The sequence below is a fragment of the Felis catus genome, chromosome D4 (genome assembly GCF_018350175.1).
Source record: "Felis catus isolate Fca126 chromosome D4, F.catus_Fca126_mat1.0, whole genome shotgun sequence".
NCBI lineage: Eukaryota > Metazoa > Chordata > Mammalia > Carnivora > Felidae > Felis > Felis catus.
In genome coordinates, this window is record NC_058380.1 from 18294184 (window position 1) to 18301744 (window position 7561).

The following is a 7561-nucleotide window of genomic DNA, read 5'->3' on the forward strand; positions in this document are numbered from 1 at the left end:
AGATTACTCAATTAGTAGACATAAAGGCCTGTTTGTTTCACATCTCTACCAAAGAACGTTTAAAGTGGAGAGGGGGCAGGTGTGGAAACGCAAAACAGAACAACCCATTCTAGGATCTATTTTATGGCCTAGAATAAAAATCCCCCTTCTCTCCTTCCAGATTAGTATCCATGCCAGCTAGCTTTCAGAAACTTACACACAAACATTTACTTAAGGTCGTGCCACAACTTCGTGGAAACTGAGCGGTTCGATCTTTGAGGGACGCAGCTGGTAACCAAGCATTTGCTGGATTTCCTAGTCAATCGGAGAGGCTTTTCAGTTCAGATGTCTTAAAAGGCAGCATGAGAATATTTGAAAAGTATATATTATCTCTCCTCTGGATCCTTCCCACATTGTTGAGACATCGGAATAACTTTGCATTTCCCTGGTTAGATTTTGTAGTATTTTCTGTCCAAACAGTTTAAGTCCCCAAACTTCTCCACTTCATTCCTGCTCCCCCCCACTCCCGCCCCGTAGGTTTCCAGTGTGGCTTCAGTGTACCTCGGGCTCAGGGTTAGAGAATTCTTCCAACCCAGTTCCAGTAAGTGTCCATGCCTTTAAAATCACAGGAGAACAAACACTAAGTCTGGGATACCTTTGGTTGTCAGGGTTTTCGTAGGGGTGTTTCGCTTAACGAAAGAAGGACTTTGGGAACTAGGAGAATGGGGGAGGAACGTACTTAGTAATAGTGGCTACAATTTATTCCCTGCTTACCACGTCCCAGGCACCGAACAACATTTTACGTGTATTATTTCATTTTAATCTTTACCTATGATGTGGGTATTATTTAGCCTTCATATATCTTAGAGCTTAAGTACGTTGATCAATATCACACATCTAGTATATTCTTCATCTTAACCTTCTTGAAGATGGAGACGTTTTGTTGTTCCTCATTATGTATTCAAAACCCAGACCCATGCCTGGTATGCGGTAGGACCTCCGTAAACATTTACTGAATGAATGAACTAATGAAAAAAATGTATTATGTACTTAAAAAAAATGTTTATTTATTATTTATTTGTTTATTTAAAGTTTATTTATTTTGAGACAGAGCGAGCATGAGTGGGGGAGGGGCAGAGAAAGAGCGAGAGAGAGGGAATACCAAGCAGGCTCCACACTGTCAGGGTAGAGCCCAACGTGGAGCTTGATCCCATGAGCTGTAAGATCATGACCTGAGCTGAAATCAAGAGTCAGGTGCTTAACCGCCTGAGCCACCCAGGCACCCCCAAAAAACGTTTATTTACTTATTTTGAGAGCGAGAAGGTGCAAGCAGGGGAGGGACAGAGAGAGAGGGAGAGAGAGAGAATCCCAAGCAGGTTCCATGCTATCAGCGCAGAGCCTCATGCGGGGCTTGATCTCATGAGATCGTGACCGGAGCTGAAATCGAGAGTCAGATGCTTGACCAACTGAGCCACCCCGGCGCCCTGAAAAATTGTATTAATCAAAGTAAAAGAGCTAGGATTAAAATGTGGATCTATCCTCTTACTCTCTTAAAAAAAATTTTTTTTAATATTTATTTTTGACAGAGAGAGAGAGACAGAGCACGAGCGGGGGAGGGGCAGAAAGAGAGGGAGACAGAGAATGTGAAACAGTCTCTGAGCTGTCAGCACAGAGCTCGACACGGGGCTCAAACTCACAGATCGCGAGATCATGACCTGAGCCGAAGTCGGACGCCCAACCGACTGAGCCACCCAGGCGCCCTTACCATGTTACTCTCTTTCCACCACATTCCATAGCATCCTCACAGGACAGGAATGGCTGTCTTTCCAGCATGTTGGTTTCTCAGGGACCCCACTGGCTCCTCTGACTGTGGATGGGGCCCATGGACAGCAGCTTACGTCTGCTAACTCTGGCTTTTCATTTTGTCTAGGGCATCTTCCAGATATTTCCTCCGAGAAAGTCGTGTATTTTGCAAACTTGGAGTCTTCTATTCCAGGGAAACAATAAATTTGGCATTGCGGGGAAACAAGCTGGTGGTTAAGAGTGGACAGAAGGAAAGGAAAACCCTGTCTCAAACCACAAGGTGTCACAAACTTTTGGAATAGCATGAACATGTGTGTTTCCTCTTTCTTGTACAATTGCCTTTGGTGAGCAATCCTTTCAACTTGCGGACAATTAGGGGGTAGGAAGAGGAGGGAAATTACAGTGCAAATGAAGACATTAACATCCACATGAGGTGGCCTTAAAATAACATCCGTAATCACAGTAATCCTTGTGGTTGAACGAGACGATATTATTGGCGCTGTCGATGCTAGGGCTAGGCGAAGAGAAAGGATCATGAAGTCTACTTCCTGTCCAACACTTCTGCACCCAACTAGGCAACTTTTTTCTGTTTAGAATTCCGTGGAGCAGAATATGGAGATTTCTGGGAATTGGCTGAGCTTTCTCTCTAACGCAAAACGTGAAGGTGATGTGGAAGAAAATGTGTGGCAGAGAAGGAAAGAGTGCCAGATTCCAAAAGGGCTTGGGAATCTGGCTCGGGAAATGTCTCAAGGGAGAAACGGAGCTCTGGATGTGGGTTGTGCAGAGGGTGAGGAGGCTGCCCGTTGCGGTGGAAACTTGTTTCGTGCCAGAGAGCTACGTTTGCATTTCTCTCCTGTCAACTACTGGTTTTGCGTTTTGTTGTTTTTTAAAGTTTATAATTTTTTAATCGAAAACATTTTTAAGTTTATTTATTTATTCATTTATTTATCATTTTTAAACAATCTAACTTATTGTCAAGTTGGCTAACCTACAGCGTATACAGTGTGCTCTTGGCTTCGGGAGTAGATTCCTGTGATTCATCACTTACGTACAACCCCCAGTGCTCATCCCAACAAGTGCCCTCCTCAATGCCCATCACTCATTTTCCCCCCTCTCCCCGGACCCCCCATCAACACTCAGTTTGTTCTTTGTGTTTAAGAGTCTCTAATGGTTTGCCTCCCTCTCTGTTTGAGACTATTTTTTCGCCTTTCCTTCCCCCATGGTCCTCTGTTAAGTTTCTCAAATTCCACATGTGAGTGAAAACATACGACATCTGTCTTTCTCTGACTAACTTATTTCACTTAGCGTAATACCCTCCAGTTTCATCCACGTTTTTGCAAATGGCAGGATTTCATTCTTTCTCATTGCCAAGTAGTATTCCATTGTATATGTGAACCACACCTTCTTTATCCATTCACCAGTTGATGGACATTTGGGCTCTTTCCATAATTTGCCTATTGTTGAAAGTGCTGCTATAAACATTGGGGTACATGTGCCCCTAAGAATCAGTACTCCTGTATCCTTGGGATAAATTCCAGTCACACTGTTTTCCAGAGTGGCTGCACCAGTTTGCATTCCCACCAACAGTGCAAGAGGGTGCCTGTTTCTCCACATCCTCGCCAACACCTGTTGTTTCCTGAGTTGTTTGTTAATTTTAGCCACTCTGGTGTGAGGTGGTATTTCAGTGTGGTTTTGATTTGTATTTCCCTGATGATGAGTGATATTGAGCATCTTTTCATGTGTCTGTTGGCCATCTGGATGTCTTCTTTGGAGAAGTGTCTATTCATGTCTTCTGCCCATTTCTTCACTGGGTTATTTGTTTTTTGGGTGTTGAGTTTAGTAAGTTCTTTATAGATTTTGAATACTAACCCTTTATCTGATATGTCATTTGCAAATACCTTCTCCCATTCCATCAGTTGCCTTTTAGTTTTGCTGATTGCTTCCTTTTCAGTGCAGAAATTTTTATTTTGATGAGGTCCCAATAGTTCATTTTTGCTTTTATTTCCCTTGCCTTCGGAGACGTGTCAAGTAAGGAGTTGCTGCGGCTGAGGTCAAAGAGGTTGTTGCCTGTTTTCTCCTCTATGGTTTTAATGGTTTCCTGTCTCACATTCAGGTCTTTCATCCATTTTGAGTTGATTTTTGTGTATGGTGTAAGAAAGTGGTCCAGTTTCATTCTTCTGCATGTTGCTGTCCAGTTCTCCCGGCACCATTTGCTAAAGAGACTGTCTTTTTTCCGATGGATCCTCTTTCCTGCTTTGTCAAAGATGAGTTGGCCATACATTTGTGGATCCAATTCTGGGTTCTCTATTCTATTCCATTGGTCTATGTGTCTGTTTTTGTGCCAATATCATACTGTCTTGATGATTACAGCTTTGTAGTAGAGGCTGAAGTCCGGGATTGTGAGGCCACTCACTTTGTTTTTCTTTTTCAACATTACTTTTCAACATTTGGGGTCTTTTGTGCTTCTATACAAATTTTAGGATTGTTTCAGCTCTGAGGAGAATACCAGTGCAATTTTGATTGTGTTGCATTGAATGTGTAGATTGCTTTGGGTAGTATTGACATTTTAACAATATTTGTTCCAATCCATGAGCGTGGAATGTTTTTCCATTTCTTTGTGTCTTCTTCAATTTCTTTCATAAGTTTTCTGTTAGTTTTCAGCATACAGGTCTTTTACAACTTTGGTTGGGTTTATTCCTAGGTATTTTATGATTCTTGGTGCAACTGTAAATGGGATTGATTTCTTGATTTCTCTTTCTGTTGCTTCATTATTACTGTATAGACATGCAACCGATTTCTGTACATTGATTTTGTATCCTGCGGCTTTGCTGAATTCATGTATCAGTTCTAGCAGCTTTTTGGTGGAGTCTTTCAGGTTTTCCTTGTAGAGTATCGTGTCATCTGCTAAAAGTCAAAGTTTGACTTCTTCGTTGCCAATTTGGAGGCCTTTTATTTCATTTTGTTGTGTGGTTGCTGATGCTGGGACTTCGAACACTATGTTAAAAAAACAGTGGTGAGAGCGGACATCCCTGTCGTGTCCCTGATCTCAGGGGGAAAGCTCTCAGTTTTTCCCCATCAAGGATGATATTAGCTATGGGCTTTTTATATATGGCTTTTATGATGTTAAGGTATGTTCCTTCTATCCCGACTTTCTTGAGGGTTTTTATTAAGAAACAATGCTGTATTTCGTCAAATGCTTTTTCTGCATCTGCTGACAGGATCATATGGCTCTGATCCTTTCTTATATTAATGTTATGCATTACATTGATTGATTTGTGAATATTGAACCCGCCCTGCAGCCCACAAATGAATCTCACTTGATTATGATGATAATTCTTTAAATATACTGTTGAATTCCATTTGCTAGTACCTTGTTGACAAGTTTTGCATCTATGTTCATCATGGATATCGGCCTATAATTCTCCTTTTTAGGGGGTCTCTGTCTGGTTTGTGAATCAAAGTAATGCTGGCTACATAGAATGGTCTGGAAGCTTTCCTTCCATTTCTATTTTTTGGAACAGCTCAAGAAAAATAGGTATTAACTCTGCTTTAAATAGCTGGTAGAATTCCCCTGGGAAGCCATCTGGCCCAGGACTCTTATTTATTGGGAGATTTTAGATAACTGATTCAATTTCTTTGCTGGTTATGGGTCTGTTCAAATTTTCTGTTTCTTCTCGTTTGAGTTTTGGTAGTGTGTGGGTGTCTAGGAATTTGTCCATTTCTTCCAGGTTGTCCAGTTTGCTGGCATATAATTTTTCCTAGTATTCTCTAATACTTTTTTGTATTTCTGTGGTGTTGGTTGCGATATCTCTTTCACTTGTGATTTTATATATTTGGGTCCTCTCTCTTTTCTTTTTGAGAAGCCTGGCTAGGGGTTTATCAATTTTGTTTATTTTTTCAAAAAACCAGCTCTTAGAGTCATTGATCTGTTCCACTGTTTTTTTTTTTTTATATTGTTTTTTCTGCTCTTTTGTTATTCTCTTCTTCGGCTGGTGTTGGGGTTTCTTTGCTATTCTGCTTCTAGTTCTTTTAGAGGTGTGGTTAGATTTGGTATTTGGGATTTTTCTTGTTTCTTGAGATAGGCCTGGATTGCCATGTATTTTCCTCTTAGGACTGCCTTGGCTGCGTCCCAAACGGTTTGGACTGTTGTGTTTTCATTTTCATTTGTGTCCATAGATTTTTAATTTCTTCTTTAATTGCCTGGTTGACCCATTCATTCTTTAGTAGGATGTTCTTTAACCTCCATGCGTTTGGAGGCTTTCCAAACTTTTTCTTGTGGTTGATTTCAAGTTTCACAGCGTTGTGATCTGAAAACATGCATGGTATCATCTCGATCTTTTTGTATTTGTTGAGGGCTGTTTTGTGACCGAGTACGTGATCTATTTCAGAGAATGTTACATGTGCATTCAAGAAGAATGTGTAATTTGCTTTAGTATGAAAACCAACCAAAATAACCAGAATAGAGAAGGGAAGGAATAAGTGGAAGAAAAGGAAGAAAAAAAATATGTATATATATATTTATAATAAGAATTGACCAAGAATCAAATCAGAAAATGCAAAACTGCTGTACTGATATCTGAAGGTGACTTCGTACCAATGGCTGTGCTGGTTTGGAGGAGGGGCTGTCTGGTTCGATCAGTGTCAGTCTTGCTCAGTAGTTACCAGGCACGGTGGGGCATAGTTTGGTGTAGGCGGGTCCCGCCTCCACTGTAGGACCGCTGTCCATTCCCTGAAAACCCACCTTGTTGGTGATGGGGAGGAAAAATGGCGACACCCCAGTCTCTCCTCCCTGGAGCAGGTGTCCCAGACCGCTCTGTTCAGGGCACCCTACAGTGCTGCGCAGGCCTGAGCGGGCTGGTTTGTTCCACCCCACCGTCTCCTGCACCTCCCAGGAGCTTGGCTGGGATTCAAACCCTGATGTCTTAAAGGATCCAGTTCCACACATCCCGGTTCCAGGGGAGTGCCACTCTGCCCAGCTGACAAAGGGCCTCTGGCTGGCACCTGCAGGGTCTTTTGTCCATGGAGCGGCTATATGCCTTCTTCCCATAGCCCGCAAGGGAGGGGACCGCTCTCTCCAAATGTGCCTTTGAGCTTGCTACCGAGCCAGGCGCTAGCGCCCCCTTCCCCCCCAGGCACCTGAACAGGGCAGCCCGCCCCAGTCCCGAGAAAGCACTGCAACCCTGGATAGAGTTAGAAATTGGATCTCTCTCCGTCTTTTTCTGTTCTCCAGTCTGTGGTTTTTCGCTGGTCCAAATTCAATCCTACACTTTCACAGCCTCTCTTTCTCTTCCTCTTGTCTCTCCACAGAAGGGGATCCCTCCCCTCTGTGCCTACGCCACCCGTTTTATCTCTCCCAATTCATAATCACACACTTATGGCCTGCCCAGTTGTCCCCGTGGGCCCCTAGAGATGTTTCTGTCACTCTGTGGGGGGGGGGGATTCCTGGAATTTCAAGTCTTCTGGCCTCAATACTGCTGTGTTCGAGGGACGAGGGAACTTCAGGTCCCCTTACTTTTCTGCCATGTTGACTCCTCCTCCCCTAAGAAAAACTGCTATATATTTATTTTGAGAGAGAGAGAGCACACACATATGCACGCAAACACCTGTGTGTGTGCCTGTGCATGCAAGCAGGGGAGGGGCAGAGAGAGAGAGGGAGAGAGAGAAAGAGTCCCAAGCAGGCTCCACACTTTATCGTGGAACCCAACTTCAGGCTTGATCCTATGACTGTGAGATCATGACCTGAGCCGAAATCAAGAGTCAGATGTTTGACCGACTGAAG